This window comes from Mirounga angustirostris, unplaced genomic scaffold, assembly GCF_029215605.1.
Source record: "Mirounga angustirostris isolate CCGP_5_RB_7025 unplaced genomic scaffold, mMirAng1.0.hap1 SCAF_11, whole genome shotgun sequence".
Lineage (NCBI taxonomy): Eukaryota > Metazoa > Chordata > Mammalia > Carnivora > Phocidae > Mirounga > Mirounga angustirostris.
This window is the reverse complement of record NW_026991719.1, coordinates 81,344,871-81,362,996: the sequence shown is the minus strand read 5'-3', so window position 1 is coordinate 81,362,996 and position 18,126 is coordinate 81,344,871. Positions and strand designations below refer to the sequence as shown.

Here is an 18,126-nt window from a genome sequence, read left to right as displayed (position 1 = left end):
TATAAAAGACTTGAACATGATTAGCAAACTTGACCTAATTAGTTCAGACTTTGGTTGGTATAAAGCTATACTCAACAACTAAAAAAGATACATTATTTTTAAAAACATATGGAACATGTATAAAAATTGACCATATCCTGGGCCATACATCAAGTTTTAACATTTCAAAAAGATTAAAATCATACAGAGTATGTTCTTCAACCATGGCACAGTTAACTAAAAATCAATAATAAAAATGCAACTAAAAGTCCACATATTTTTTGGGATTAGGAAATACATTTCTAAATCACCCATGGGTCAAAGAAGACATTATAATTACAATTAGAAAACATTTTGCATGGGATGGTAATGAAAATATTATGCTCGAAGTTGTGAAAGATACTCTGCTCCTGGCTATAATGACCTACTAATAGAAGACTAATCCTCCCACTTAGGACAAGAAAAGCTGAAAAATAGTTATGGTATTTAAACAGATTAAATTATTGAAAGACATCAGAGAGCTTCCAAAGCAACCAGGATTGAGGTATCAAAATCCTGGAGAGAAGGGAAACTTAAGGGGCACCTGGGTGGCTCAGTTGGTTAAGCCACTGCCTTCTGCTCAGGTCATGATCCCAGGGTCCTGGGATCGAGCCCCGCATCGGGCTCCCTGCTCGGCGGGGAGCCTGCTTCTCCCTCTCCCTCTGCCTGCCTCTCTGCCTACTTGTTCTCTCTCTCTCTCTGTCAAATAAATAAATAAAATCTTTAAAAAAAAAAAAGGGAAACTTAATGAAGCAAAACTGACATTTTACATCTATTTTCCCCTTGAGGCATTGACCAGTTCATTATCAACACAGGTGAAGAGGCTGAAAAGAAGCTGTGAAGAGGCAGAAACTTGAATAGAGCTTTCAGCAGTTACACAGAGCTAAATGTAGATTAAAATCTAGAACTCAGAGCCAACTAGACAGCCAGGGTTTGATGGGCTAATATCCTGGAGAAAAGGAAATTACAAAGAAATGAAATGGGCCATCTGAGTTAATTTTCTCCTTGATGTACTCACCAATTCTTAATAGGTGTAGAGCTAGAAGCAAAGAAGCCAAGTAGAAATAGGCAATTAAGAGGCTGGGAAGATAAACAGAGTTATTGGCACCTTCAAAGTACAGGGGAAATATAAAAATTGGAGTTTGGGGACTTCCAAGGTTGGAGGAAGTGATAAAAACCCCAGGCTGTCAGTTAGTACCCCTGAAGGATTACACCCTAGAAGTAAGGGTGAACTGGAAATAGAATAGTTCTGACAAAGATTGAAATCCAACCTCAAAATAGTTCAATTCTTGATTCGCTTAAGCTAATTTACTCCTATACTGCCTTTGCAAAGAGAAAGAAAATCCTCTACAAATTAAGAAAATGTCATCTCAATTTTCTAGAATTTTTCTCTCATAATGTTCAACATTAGAACAAAAGCACACTGAGAGACATGACAATGGAAATTATTTTTAAAAGGAGAAAAAGAAATCAAGAGAAGAAAAAATAGACAAAAGAAATAGACTTATATGAGATTAAGCTATTGGATGTATCAGGCATAGACTTTAAAATAATTATAATTAATATGTTCAAGAAAATAGGTGACAAGATGGACAATTTCATCCATGAACTGAAATGGGGGCGGGGGCAGTCAAATGGAAATTCTAAAACTAAAAAATATAATAGTGACTTTTACTTCCAACTCCAACATACTAAGAGCTTGGAAGTCTTCACCACCCTCCTCACAATAAGAAAAAATGCTAAAAAAATAGAAAATCAACAACTTTTGTAAGATTTATCAGAGAACTGAGGTGACAGGACAAACCAACACCCCCAAAATCTGGAGATATAGGCAGAATCACAGGTGAGACGAGCTTACTTGAAGCAGAAGCCTCTGGAGCCAATAACTGGTTAGAACACTTAAGTAGTAACTTTGATGAATTGCTAGAGGCTGAGTGTGTACTAACTTAACAGTGAAAATTCATGGGGGAGCGTTTTAAAGGGGGAGTGCCACACTTTCACTGATTTTACCTCAAGAAACCCCAACAAGTTATCACAACAAAGATTAGAGAAAAATCCCCTCTTGTTTCTGGCAGGGGAAGGAGAAAATAACCATTTTAAATTGTGGTCAGGGGAAAAGTAACCATTCTGAAATATGTCCAGAGTGTTCTTCCTAACAGGGCTGTCCTGAAAGAGAAGCTACTTTTTCTTATCTGATCCAGGGGACAAACAACTGGCCAGCTCCAGCCCCATTCTAGACATCCTGTTTCATGTAAAGGGGGAGAAAAAATACCATTAATCAACCAGATCTAAATTAACATTTGTAGAATACTTCATACTTCTTAAGCTCACATGAAATATTCACCAAGATAGATCACATTTTAGGCCAAAAACACATCTTAACAAGTTTAAAAGAGTAGAAACATACAAAGTATCCTCTCAGATCCCCTGGAATTAAACTAAGAATCAATAACAGAAAGATCGCTGCAAAATCTCAAAATATTTGGAGATAAAACAACACTACTAAATAAAACCTGGGTCAAAGAAGAAGTCTCAAGAGAAATTTTAAAACATTTTTTAAAGATTTTATTTATCTATTTGACAGAGAGAGAGAGAGCAGCAGCAGAAGGAGAGGGAGAAGCAGACTTCCCTGCTGAGCAGGGAGCCCAACATGGGACTTGATCCCAGGACCTGAACCACCCAGGCACCATATTTTAAAATATTTTTAACTAAATAAAAGTGAAAATGCAACTTATCAAAAATTGTGGTACACAATGAAAACAGTGCTTAGAAGAAATTTATGGAATTTAATGCATGCATATATTTAGAAAACAAGAAAGATATAAAATCTATAAACTACCACCTTCAAAAACTAGGAAAAGAAGAGCAAAAAGAGCATAAGGCAAGCAGAAGAGAAGAAATAATCAAAATCTGAGTAGAAATTAATAAAATTAGAAAATAGAAAACAATAGAGTAAATCACTGAAACCAAAAGCTGGTTCTTTGAGAGGATCAATGAAATTGAATAACCTCTAGCCAGGCTAACCAAGAAAAAAAGAGAGAAGATACAAATTATTAATATTGGAAATGAAAGACGGGTCATCACTATTGATTCTGTAGATATTAAATGGATAATAAAGGAATATTATGAAAAATTCTATACCCACAAATTGGATAACATAAATAAAGTGGACTAATTCCTCGAGGGACACAAATTACCAAAAATTCACACAAGGAAAAATAGATTATCTAAATAGGCCTATTTATATATTGAAGTAACAGAATCAATAATTAATACCTTTCCAAAAAAGAAAGGACTAGGTATCAGTGATTTCATTGGTGAATTATACCAAACATTTAAAAAAGAAATTATACCAATTCTTTATAATCTCTTCCAGAAAATAGATGCAAAGGGAACACTTCTTTAAAAATATTTATTTATTTATTTATTTATTTATTTATTTATTTATTTATTTATTTATTTATTTCAGAGAAAGAGAGAGAGAGCACACCAGTGGGGGGAGGGACAGAGAGAGAAGAGGAGAGTGAATCTCAAGCAGATTCTGCACTGAGCTCAGAGCCCAACACAGGGCTCGATCTCACAACACTGACATCATGACCTTAGCCCAAATCAAGAGTCAACCAACTGAGTCACCCAGGCACCTTCAGAGGGAACACTTCTTAACTCACTCTATGAAGCCAGCATTACCCTAATGTAAAAACTAACAGCATTACAAGAAAGAAAATCTATAAACCAATATTTTCCATAAACATTGATGCAAAAATCTTCAACAAAATATTAGCAAATCAAATGCAGCAACATATAAAAAGAATAAACAAGTGGTTACTTATTACAAGTATGAAGGCTGATTCAACATCAGAAAATCAATTAATGTAATCCATCACATCTACAAGCTAAAGAACATTCATATGATCATATCAATAGATGTAGAAAGAGCATTTGACAAAATCCAACACCCATTAATGATTTTAAAAACTTTCAGAAAACTAGGAATAGAAAAGAATTTCACCTTTATAAAGAACATCTACAGAGAAACTACACCTTGAACATTATATTTAATGGTAAGAAACTACATACTTCCATCCTAAGATTGGGAGCAAAACAAGGATACCCCCCCCCCCACCACTCCTATTCAACATTGTACTTGAAGTATAATAATACAAGAAAAAGAAATAAAATGCACACAGATTGGAGAGGAACAAATGCCTTCTCTTTGTTTTGCAGATAATATGACTGTCTATATAAAAAAATTCCTAGGAATCAACCCAAAAACTGAAACTAACAGGCAATTATAGCAAGGTTGAAGGACACAAAGTTTATATACATAACTCAACTGTTTTCCTATATACTGGCAATGGACAATTAGAAAGCTAAATTAAAAATGCAACACTGGGGCACCTGGGTAGCTCAGATGGTTAAACGTCTGCCTTCGGCTCAGGTCATGATCCCAGGGTCCTGGGATCGAGTCCCGCATCAGGCTCCCTGCTCCTTGGGAGCCTGCTTCTCCCTCTGTTTCTCTCTCTCTCTCTCTCTCCCTCTCTGTCTATCATGAATAAATAAATAAAATCTTTAAAAAAAATGCAACACTGTTCACGTTAACACCAAAAACAAGAAATATTTAGGCATAAATCTAATGAAATTTATACAGGATCTATATGAGGAAAACTACAAAACTCTGTAGAAGGAAATCAAACAAGATGTAAGTAACTGAAGAGATATTCCATGATCGTGGATAGGAAGACTCAGAATTGTTAAGACATTGGTTCTTCCCAATTTGACCCACACATTCAATTTAATCCCAATCAAAATCCTAGCAAGTTATTTTGTGGTTATCAAGAAACTGATTCTAAAATTTATATGGAAATGCAAAAGAGTAGCCAACACAATACTGAAGAACAAAGTCAGAGGTTGACACTACCTTACCTCAGGATTTACTATGAAGGTACAGTAATCAACACAGCATGGTATTGTGACAGAATATTCAAATGGATCAGTGACAAAAAGAAAAAAAGAATCTAGACACAGATATTATTACCCTTTTCACAAAATTAACCCCAAATGGACCATATACGCAAATGCAAAATGCGAAACTATGAAACTTCTAGAAGATAACATAGGAGAAAATTCAGGTAACCTTGGGTTCAATGATGAACTTTCAGAGACAACACCAAAAACATGACTCACGAAAGAAAAATTGGTAAGTTGGACTTATTTACTAAAATAAAAACTTCTGCTCTGCAAAAGAGAATGAAAAGACAGACCACAGACAGACTAGGAGAAAATATTTGCCAAACACATATCTTATAAGGAACTTGTATTCAAAATTTTTTTAAGTTGGTAGACACAAACATTTCAGTAATTGAACACAAATGGAGTAAATAAAGTGAGGAGTAAATAAAAATATATATATATATATAAATAAAACAAATACTCCAATTGGAAAAATAAGAGTGTTACACTGGACAAAAACCAAAATCCAATTGTATTTTGCTTATAAGAGATGCAACTTAAGTATAGGAACACATAAATATCTAAAGTAAACAAATGGAAACAAATACACTATACAAATTTTAACCAAAAGAAAGACAAGAGGAGTTACTTGGGATGGAGGAGAGAATTTTATAGTGATAAAAGGGTCAATCAACCAAGGAGATACAACAATTCTAAATTTTGATGTAACTATAACATAAATTAAAATATATGAAGCAAAATGGATAGACTTAAAGGTGAAAGAGACAAATTCACAATCATAGAGGATTTAATATACCTAGCTTAGTAATTGATGGAGCAAGCAGATAAATTTATCCAAATATTTAAAGAAAAAAATCATATTTTATAGAAAATCTTCTGAAGAAAAGAAGAAGAATCAGGATTCTCCTCAGAACAAAATCAATAGGAGGTATATAGAGATAAATAGATATGGATATAGATATAGATGAAATAGAGAAATATATAGAGAGATTTTACTCTTAGGAATTGGCTCATGCAATTGTGGAAGTTGCCAAATCTAAAATCTATAGTGTGCACCAGAAGGCTAGAGACTCAGGAAAGAGTTGATGTCCCAGAATGAGTCTGAAGACAATCCGGAAAAAGAATTCCCTCTTCCTCAAAGCACCTCAGTCATTTTCTCTCAAGGCCTGCAACTCATTGGATTAGGCCCACTCACATGATGGGTGAATGATCTGCTTCATTCAAAGTCTACTGATTTAAATGATAATCTTATCTAAAAAATAATTTCACAGCAACATCCAGACTGGTGTTTGGCCAAATATCTGGGTACTGTGGCCTAGCCAAGTTGACACATAAAATTATCTATCTTACTACCCACCTTGTTTTATGATCCAAACACAAATATATGATACCAAACCTGAAAAATATTACAAAAAATATGGGTGGCTCAGTGGGTTAAGCATCTGCCTCTGGCTCAGGCCATGATCTCAGGGTCCTGGGATGGAGCCCCACCCGCATCAGGCTCCCTGCCCAGCAGGGAGTCTGCTTCTCCCTCTCCCTTTGCCCCTTCACCTACCTCCCTCCACTTGTGCTCTCTCCCTCTCTCAAATAAATAAAATCTTTTAAAAAAAGAATATTACAAAAAATAATATTACAGGATAATCGCTTTTATGAACATAGATGCAAAAAATTCAAACCAAATAAGAGCAAACCAAATTGAGTGATATACAAAACAGATAATACATAATAATCAAGTTGAGTTTCTTCTAAAAATGAAAGCTTAAATTAACATTTAAAAATCAATCAATATAGGGGCGCCTGGGTGGCTCAGTCAGTTAAGCATCCAACTCTTAATTTCGGCTCAAGTCATGATCTTAGGGTTGTGAGATGGAGCCCTGCATGGGGCTCCTCACTGAGCATGGAGCCTGCTTAAGATTCTCTCTTTCCCTCTGCCCCTCCCCTCCCCCCACTTGCATAATCTTGCTCTTAAAAAAATAAAATAAAAACCCGTTTTAAAAAAATCAATCAATATAATTTGCCACATTATTGTAATTAGAGGGAAAAACTTACATAAACATCTCCATGGATGCAGAAGAGGCATTTGATAAAATTCAACCCCCATTCATGACTTAAAACTCTTAGGAAACCAGAAATAAAAGAGAACTTCTATAATTTGATAAATGCTATCTACAAAAACAAATATCATAGTTAATATTGAAATATTGAGAACTTTCCACCTGAGATTAGTTAACAAGAAAATGATGGCCACTATTACCACTTTTATTCATCACCATACTGGGGATGCTAGACAGTACAATCAGGGAAGAAAAAACTAAATAAAAGGAACAATAATTGAAAAAAAAACAATCATAATTCACATACAAAATTATTGCAATGTAGAAAATCCAAAAGAATCTATAAATAAACTATAAAAATTAATAAATGATTACAAGTCCACTCAACACAATGGCAGTATAGTTTTTTAAAATTTTTTGTTTAAATTCGATTAGCTAACATATAGCACATCATTAGTTTTTGATATAATGTTCAATGATTCATTACTTGCCTATAACACCCAGTGCTCATCACATCACATGCCCTCTTTATTGCCCATCACTGAGTTACCCCATCCCGCCACCCACCTCCTTTCCACAACCCTCATTCTGTTTCCCAGAGTCAAGAGTCTCATATGGTTCGTCTCCCTCTCTTATTTCTTCCCCTTCAGTTTTCCCTCCCTTCCCCTATTGTCCTCTTCACTATTCCTTATGTTCCACATATGAGTAAAACCATACGATAACTTTCTCTAATTGACTTATTTCACTTAGCATAACACCCTCCAGTTCCATCCATATCGATGTAAACGGTAGATATTCATCTTTTCTTTCTTTTTTCTTTTTTGATATTCATCTTTTCTGATGGCTGAGTAATATTCCATTGTATATATGAACCACATCTTCTTTATCCATTCATCTGTTGAAGGACATCTCGACTCTGTCCACAGTTTGGCTACTGTGGACATTGCTGCTATGAACGTTTGGGTGCATGTGCTCCTTCTTTTCACTACATCTTTATCTTTGGAGTAAATGCCCAGTAGTAAATATACTTTTTAAAATCAGCTCTATTCCTATATACCAAGAGCGAACAATTAGAAAATGAAAATTTTAAAATGAAGCCATCTAAAATAGCATTGAAAGACCAAATATCCTAAGAGTCATTCTAACAAAATGTGTACAAATCTGAACTAATATGAGTGTAAATTGGCAAGCTTATTTCAATAATCAATATGGAAATGCAAAGCACCAAGAATAACCAAGACATTCTGAAAAAGAACAATAAGGGTGGATTCATACTACCAAATATTAAGATATATTAAAAGCTATAGTAATTAGGACAGGATTTCAGGACATTGGTGCAAGGATAAACAAAGAGACCAATGGACAGAATAGCAAATGCAGAGACAGACTCATAAATATATGGCAACAATTTATCACAAATGTGACACTGTAGTAGAGTGCGGAGTGATCTTCTCAAGAAATGGTGCTGGGTCAGTTGGATATCCTTATGGGGAAAAAATGGAATCTTGACCCTTACGTCACCCCATATATAAAAATAAATTCCAGGGCGGAGCAAGATGGCGGAGGAGTAGGTGACCTGGATTTCATCTGGTCTCAGGAATTCAGCTGGATAGGGATCAAACCATTCTGAACACCCACAAACTCAACAGGAGATCGAAGAAAAGAAGAGCAACAACTCTCTCATCAGAAAAGCGACCACTTTCTGGAAGGTAGGACGTGTGGAGAAGTGAATCTGAGGCGGTATTCGGGAGGATAGACGGCGGGGGAGGGGCCTCCGTCGGCCGCTTCTGGCAAGTGATAGAGCCGCGGAGCATAAAATCGGAACTTTTAAAAGTCTGCTCCGCTGAGGGACGTCACTCTGGTGGCTAAGCGGGGGGTGGAACCCTCCGGGACAGTGTGGTCTCAGGACCCTCGGGGTCACAGAAAGACCGGGGGTGCCTGAGTGTGGCAGAGCTCCCAGGTAACGGAGCAGGGAAGCCGGCGGCAGAGGCGGAGCCCAGACGCGGACTCTCAGCTCGGGGTTGCCATAAACCGTGATCCGCGGCACAGTCGGGCCACTGCTCCTCCAGCAGGGACCCAACAAGCGGCAGATCCGGGAGACTCACCTTCCTCCCCCGGGAGGAGCCGCGCGGGAGTGCACCACAGGGAGCTGCTGGGTTTGGAGACTTCACCCGGGGTCGGGTGCCAGAGATAGAAACGCGCGGTCACAGGCCGGGAGAGCACGGAGTGCAGCCGGAGACCGGGGAGAGGGGAGTGACTGATGGCTTTTCTCTGGGGGCTCACTGAGGAGCGGGGCCCCGAGTTCTCGGCTCCTCCAGGACAGAGATTGGGAGGCCACCATTTTCACTCTCCGCCCCCAAAGCTGTACGGAAAGCTCGCAGGGAACGGAGAGCAAACCCGAGCAGATTACTTAGCCGGGAAGGGGCAAGGGCGGGGCAATTCCGCCTCCGGCAAAGACATTTGGAAACCACGGCAACAGGCCCCTCCCCAGAAGATCAACGAAAACAGCCAGCCAAGACCAAGTTTACTGATCAATGAGAACGGCAGAACTCCAGCACTAGGGGAATAATGCACACAGAATTCATGGCTTTTCCCCATGATTCTTTAGTCTTTCAAAGTTAATTTTTTTTTAACTGTCTTTTTTTTTTTTTGAATTTTCCTTTTTCTCTTTTTCAACCAAATCTTATCAGTCCCTTTTTAAAAAAACATTTTTATTTTTCATTTTTAGAGTCATATTCTATCCCTTTATAGTAGTTACCCGTATTTTTGGCATATATATATAAGTTCTCTCTTTAAAATTTTGAGATAGTTTCTTCTAACAGATTAAAATATACCCTAAATCTCTAGTATATGGTGTTTTCTATTCCCCTGCCTGATCACATTCTCTCCCTTTTTTTTCTTTTTTCTTTTTTCTTTTTTTAATCCTCTTCTTTCTTTTTTCAAACAACTTCTTATCAATTCCTTTTATAAAATTTTTTATAATTTCCATCTTTACAGTCATATTCCATCTCTTCATCATATCAACCCTTATTTTTGTACATATATAAATTTTTCTTTCTTTAAAATTTTGGGAGGCACTTTCTTCTAAAAGACCAAAATACACCCCAAATCTAGTGTGTGGCACTGATCTATATACCAGCCTGATCATATTTGATCACATTCTGGGTTTTTTTGTTGTTGTTGTTTTGTTTTGTTTGTTTTTGTTTGTTTTTATCTTTTTCTTTTTCTTTTTTTTTCTTTTACTTTTTTCTCTCTTTCCATTTCTTTTTCCACTGCTTCAGGTCTTTTCTGATTTGTTTAGAGTATATTTTCTGGGGACATTGTTACTCTGCTAGCATTTTGTTCTCTCATTAATCTATTCTCCTCTGCACAAAATGACAAGATGGAAAAAATCACCTCAACAAAAAGAACAAGAGGTAGTACCGACTGCCAGGGACCTACTCAATATGGACATTAGTACGATGTCAGATCTAGAGTTCAGAATCATCACTTTAAAGATACTAGCTGGGCTTGAAAAAAATATGGAAGTTATTAGAGAACCCTTTCTGGAGAAGTAAAAGAACTAAAATCCAACCAAGTAGAAATCAAAAAGGCTATTAATGAGGTGCAATCAAAAATGGGGGTGCTAACTGCTAGGATAAATGAGGCAGAAGAGAGAATCAGTAATATAGAAGACCAAATGATGGAAAATAAAGAAGCTGAGAAAAAGAGAGATAAACAACTACTGGATCACGAGGGCAGAATTTGGGAGACAAGCGATACCATAAGACAAAACAACATTAGAATAATTGGGATCCCAGAAGAAGAAGAAAGAGAGAGAGGGGCAGAAGGGATATTGGAGCAAATTATAGCAGAGAACTTCCCTAATTTGGGGAAGGAAACAGGCATCAAAACCCAGGAAGCACAGAGAACCCCTCTCAAAATCAATAAAAATAGGTCAACACCCTGACATCTAATAGTAAAACTTACGAGTCTCAGAGACAAAGAGAAAATCCTGAGAGCAGCTCGGGAGAAGAGATGTGTAACCTACAGTGGTAGAAACATTAGATTGGCAACAGACCTATCCACAGAGACCTGGCAGGCCAGAAAGGACTGGCAGGATCTATTCAGAGCACTAAATGAGAAAAATATGCAGCCAAGAATACTCTATCCAGCTAGGCTGTCATTGAAAATTGAAGGAGAGATAAAAAGCTTCCAGGACAAACAAAAACTAAAGGAATTTGCAAACACAAAACCAGCCCTACAGGAAATCTTGAAAGGGGTCCTCTAAGCAAAGAGAGACCCTAAAAGCAGGATAGACCAGAAAGGAACACAGACAACATACGGTAACAGTCACCTTACAGGCAATACAATGGCACTAAATTCCTATCTTTCAATAGTTACCCTGAATGTAAATGGGCTAAATGCCCCAACCAAAAGACACAGGCTATCAGAGTGGATTAAAAAACAAGACCCATCGATATGCTGTCTGCAAGAGACTCATTTTAGACCCAAAGACACCCCCAGATTGAAAGTGAGGGGGTGGAAAACCATTTACCATGCTAATGGACACCAAAAGAAAGCTGGGGTGGCAATCCTTATATCAGACAAATTAGATTTTAAACCAAAGACTGTAATAAGAGATGAGGAAGGACATTATATCCTACTTAAAGGGTCTATCCAACAAGAAGATCTAACAATTGTAAATATCTATGCCCCTAACATGGGAGCAGCCAATTATATAAGGCAATTAATAACAAAAGCAAAGAAACACATCGACAACAATACAATAATAGTGGGGGACTTTAACACCCCCCTCACTGAAATGGACAGATCGTTTAAGCAAAAGATCAACAAGGAAATAAAGACTTTAAAGGACACACTGGACCAAATGGACTTCACAGACATATTCAGAACATTCCACCCCAAAGCAACGGAATACACATTCTTCTCTAGTGTCCATGGAACATTCTCCAGAATCGATCACATCCTAGGTCATAAATCAGGTCTCAACCAGTACCAAAAGATTGGGATCATTCCCTGCCTATTTTCAGACCACAATGCTTTGAAACTAGAACTCAATCACAAGAGGAAAGTCGGAAAGAACTCAAATACATGGAGGCTAAAGAGCATCCTACTGAAGAATGAATGGGTCAACCAGGAAATTAAAGAAGAATTAAAAAAATACATGGAAACCAATGAAAATGAAAACACAACTATTCAAAATCTTTGGGATGCAGCAAATGCAGTCCTAAAACGAAAGTATATAGCAACACAAGCCTTTCTCAAGAAACAAGAAAGGTCTCAAATACACAACCTAACCCTACACCTAAAGGAGCTGGAGAAAGAACAGCAAATAAAGCCTAAACCCAGCAAGAGAAGAGAAATATTAAAGATCAGAGCAGACATCAATGAAATATAAACTAAAAGAACAGTAGAACAGATCAACGAAACTAGGAGCTAGTTCTTTGAAAGAATTAACAAGATTGATAAACCCCTGGCCAGACTTATCAAAAAGAAAAGAGAAATGACCCAAATCAACAAAATCATGAATGAAAGAGGAGAGATCACAACCCCATCAAAAATGAGAATTACAGACCAATATCCCTGATGAACATGGATGCAAAAATTCTTACCAAAATACTAGCCAATAGGATCCAACAGTACATTAAAAGGATTATTCACCACGACCAAGTGGAATTTATCCCTGGGCTGCAAGGTTGGTTCAACATCCGCAAATCAATCAATGTGATACAATACATTAACAAAAGAAAGAACAAGAATCATATGATCCTCTCAATAGATGCACAAAAAGCTTTTGACAAAGTACAGCATCCTTTCTTGATCAAAACTCTTCAGAGTATAGGCATAGAGGGTACATACCTCAATATCATAAAAGCCATCTATGAAAAACCTACAGCGAATATCATTCTCAATGGGGAAAAACTGAGAGCTTTCCCCCTAAGGTCTAGAATGCAGCAGGGATGTCCACTATCACCATTGGTATTCAACATAGTATTGGAAGTCCTAGCCACAGCAATCAGACAACAAAAAGAAGTAAAAGGCATGCAAATCGGCAAAGAAGAAGTCAAACTCTCACTCGTTGCAGATGATATGATACTTTATGTGGAAAACCCCTAAGACTCCACCCCAAAACTGCTAGAACTCATACAGGAATTCAGTAAAGTGGCAGGATAGAAAATCAATGCACAGAAATCAGTGGCATTCCTATACACCAACAACAAGACAGAAGAAAGAGAAATTAAGGAGTCGATCCCATTTACAACTGCACCCAAAACCATAAGATACCTGGGAATAAATCTAACCAAAGAGGCAAAGAATCTGTACTCAGAAAACTATAGAATACTCATGAAAGAAATTGAGGAAGACACAAAGAAATGGAAAAACGTTCCATGCTCATGGATTGGAAGAACAAATATTGTGAAGATGTCAATGCTACCTAGAGCAATCTACACATTCAATGCAATCCCCATCAAAATACCATCCACTTTTTCAAAGAAATGGCACAAATAATCCTAAAATTTGTATGGAACCAGAAAAGACCCCGAATAGCCAGAGGAATGTTGAAAAAGAAAAGCAAAGCTGGTGGCATCACAATTCTGGACTTCCAGCTCTATTACAAAGCTGTCATCATCAAGACAGCATGGTACTGGCACAAAAACAGACACATAGATCAATGGAACAGAATAGAGAGCCCAGAAATGGACCCTCAACTCTATGGTCAACTCATCTTCGACAAAGCAGGAAAGAATGTCCAATGGAACAAAGACAGTCTCTTCAACAAATGGTGTTGGGAAAATTGGACAGCCACATGCAGAAGAATGAAACTGGACCATTTCCTTACACCACACGCAAAATAGACTCCAAATGGTTGAAAGACCTCAATGTGAGACAGGAGTCCATCAAAATCCTAAAGGAGAACACAGGCAGCAACCTCTTTGACTTCAGCCGAAGCAACTTCTTCCTAGAAACATCGCCAAAGGCAAGGGAAGCAAAGGCAAAAATGAACTATTGGGACTTCATCAAGATAAAAAGCTTTTGCAAAGCAAAGGAAACAGTCAACAAAACCAAAAGACAACCGACAGAATGGGAGAAGATATTTGCAAATGACATATCAGATAAAGGGCTAGTATCCAAAATCTATAAAGAACTCATCAAACTCAACACCCAAAGAACAAAGAATCCAATCAAGAAATGGGTAGAAGACATGAACAGACATTTTTCCAAAGAAGACATCCAAATGGCCAACAGACACATGAAAAAGTGCTCAATATCGCTCGGCATCAGGGAAATCCAAATCAAAACCTCAATGAGATACCACCTCACACCAGTCAGAATGGCTAAAATTAACAAGTCAGGAAACGACAGATGTTGGCGGGGATGCAGAGAAAGGGGAACCCTCCTACACTGTTGGTGGGAATGCAAGCTGGTGCAGCCACTCTGGAAAACAGTATGGAGGTTCCTCAAAAAGTTGAAAATAGAGCTACCACACGATCCAGCAATTGCACTACTGGGTATTTACCCCAAAGATACAAAAGTAGGGATCCGAAAGGGTACGTGCACCCTGATGTTTATAGCAGCAATGTCCACAATAGCCAAACTGTGGAAAGAGCCAAGATGTCCATCGACAGATGAATGGATAAAGAAGAAGTGGTATATATATACAATGGAATATTATGCAGCCATCAAAAGGAATGAGATCTTGCCATTTGCAATGACGTGGATGGAACTGGAGGGTATTATGTTGAGTGAAATAAGTCAAACAGAGAAAGACATGTATCATATGATCTCACTGATATGAGGAATTCTTAATTGCAGGAAACAAACTGAGGGTTGTTGGAGTGGGGGGGGTGGGAGGGATGGGGTGACTGGGTGATAGACACTGGGGAGGATATGTGCTCTGGTAAGCGCTGTGAATTGTGCAAGACTGTTGAATCTCAGATCTGTACCTCTGAAACAAATAATGCAATATATGTTAAGAAAAAAAAGAAGAAGAAGAAGAAGGTAGCGGGAGGGGAAGAATGAAGCGGGGGAAATCGGAGGGGTAGACGAACAATGAGAGACGATGGACTCTGGGAAGCAAACTGAGGGTTCTAGAGGGGAGGTGGGTGGGAGGATGGGTTAGCCTGGTGGTGGGTGTTGAGGAGGGCACGTTCTGCATGGAGCACTGGGTGTTGTGCACAAACAATGAATCATGGAACACTTCATCTAAAACTAATGATATAATGTATGGGGATTAACATAAGAATAAAAATAAATAAATAAATAAATAAAATAATAAATAAATTCCAGGTGAATTGTTGATCTAAATGAGACAAGGCAAAACAATAAAGCTTCTAGATTCTCCCATGACCTTGCAGTATGGGAGAATTTCTTTAAAAAGAATAAAATAGATCCTGGAGCAAGATGGCAGAGGAGTAGGGGATCTAAATTTCGTCTGGTCCCAGGAATTCAGCTAGATAGTTACCAAACCATTCAGAACACCTACAAACTCAACAGGAGATCGAAGAAAAGAATAGTATCAACTCTCTGAACAGAAAAGCAACCACTTTCTGGAAGTGTATATTTTTCTGGGGTCATTACACTTTTAACATTTTTTTTAGCATTTTGTTCTCTCATTCATCTATTCTCCTCTGGACAAAACGACAAGATGGAAAAACTCACCTCAAAAAAAAAAAAAAGAACAAGAAGCAGTACCGACTGCTAGGGAACTAATCAATACAGACATTAGTAAGATATCAGAACTAGAGTTCAGAATGACGATTATAAAGATATTAGCTGGGCTTGAAAAAAGCATGGAAGATAGTAGAGAATCTCTTTCTGGAGAAATAAAATAACTAAAATCTAACCAAGTTGAAATCAAAAAGGCTATTAATGAGGTGCAATAAAAAATGGAGGCTCTAACTGCTAGGATAAATGAGGCAGAAGAGAGAACTAGTGATATAGAAGACCAAATGATGGAGAATGAAGAAGCTGAGAAAAAGAGGGATAAACAACTACTGGATCATGAGGGGAGAATTCAAGAGATAAGTGATACCATAAGATGAAACAATATTAGAATAATTGGGATCCCAGAAGAAGAAGAGAGAGAGGGGCAGAAGGTATATTGGAGCAAATTATAGTGGAGAACTTCCATAATTTGGGGAAGGAAACAGGGATCAAAATCCAGGAGGCACAGAGAACCCCCCTCAAAATCAATAAAAATAGGTCAACACCCCAACATCTAATAGTAAAACTCACAAGTCTCAGAGACAAAGAGAAAATCCAGAAGGCAGCTCGGGACAAAAGGTCTGTAACCTACAATGGTAGAAACATTAGATTTGCATCAGACCCATCCAAAACTGAACCAGGAAGAAATAGAAAACCTGAACAGACCCATAACCACTAAGGAAATTGAAGCAGTAATCAAAAATCTCCCAACAAACAAGAGCCCAGGGCCAGATGGCTTCCCAGGGGAATTGTAAAAAACATTTAAAGAAGAATTAATACCTATTCTTCTGAAGCTCTTTCAAAGAATAGAAATGGAAGGAAAACTTCCAAACTCATTTTATGAGGCCAGCATTACCTTGATCCGAAAACCAGACAAAGACCCCATCAAAAAGGAGAACTACAGGGCGCCTGGGTGGCTCAGTTGGTTGGGCGGCTGCCTTCGGCTCAGGTCATGATCCTGGAGTCCCTGGATCGAGTCCCGCATCAGGCTCCCTGCTCGGCGGGGAGTCTACTTCTCCCTCTGACCCTCCCCCCTCTCATGTGCTCTCTCTCATTCTCTCTCTCTCAAATAAAGAAATAAAATCTTAAAAAAAAAAAAAAGGAGAACTACAGACCAATATCCTTGATGAACACGGATGCAAAAATTCTCACCAAAATACTAGCCAATAGGATCCAACAGTACATTAAAAGGACTATTCACCACAACCAAGTGGGATTTATTCCTGGGCTGCAAGGTTGGTTCAACATCTGCAAATCAATCAATGTGATAAAATACATTAATAAAAGAAAGAACAAGAACTATATGATTCTCTCAATAGATGCAGAAAAACCATTTGACAAAGTACAGCATCTTTTCTTGATTAAAACTCTTCATAGTGCAGGGATAGAGGGTACACACCTCAATATCATAAAAGCCATCTAAGAAAACCCCACAGCGAATATCATACTCAATCGGGAAAAACTGAGAAATTTTCCCCTAAGGTCAGGAACACAGCAGGTATGTCCACTATCACCACTGCTATTCAAAATAGTACTAAAAGTCCTAGCCACAGCAATCAGACAACAAAAAGAAATAAAGGCATCTGAATCAGCAAAGAAGAAGTCAAACTCTCACTCGTTGCAGATGACATGATACTTTATGTGGAAAACCCCAAAGACTCCACCCCAAAACTGCTAGAACTCATACAGGAATTCAGTAAAGTGGCAGGATATAAAATCAATGCACAGAAATCAGTGGCATTTCTATACACCAACAACAAGACAGAAGAAAGAGAAATTAAGGAGTCGATCCCATTTACAATTGCACCCAAAACCATAAGATACCTAGGAATAAATCTAACCAAAGAGGCAAAGGATGTGTACTCAGAAAACTATAGAATACTCATGAAAGAAATTGAGGAAGACACAAAGAAATGGAAAAATGTTCCATGCTCATGAATTGGAAGAACAAATATTATGAAAATGTCTATGCTACCTAGAGCAATCTACACACTTAATGCAATCCCTATCAAAATACCATCCACTTTTTTCAAAGAAATGGAACAAATAATCTTAAAATTTGTATGGAACCAGAAAAGACCCCGAATAGCCAGAGGAATGTTGAAAAAGAAAAGCAAAGCTGGTGGCATCACAATTCCAGACTTCAAGCTCTATTACAAAGCTGTCATCATCAAGACAGTATGGTACTGGCACAAAAACAGACGCATAGATCAGTGGAACAGAATAGAGAGCCCAGAAATGGACCCTCAACTCTATAGTCAACTAATCTTTGACAAAGCAGGAAAGAATGTCCAATTGGAAAAAGACAGTCTCTTCAACAAATGGTGTTGGGAAAATTGGACAGCCACATGCAGAAGAATGAAACTGGACCATT

General features: G+C 37.8%; 1 protein-coding gene across 4 annotated transcripts in view; it reads right to left on the bottom strand.

Annotated features, from left to right (window-relative positions):
• Positions 1–18,126, bottom strand: part of LOC123848316 (armadillo repeat-containing X-linked protein 1) — an 88,560-nt gene that overhangs the window by 23,528 nt on the left and 46,906 nt on the right. The window lies entirely within an intron of this gene.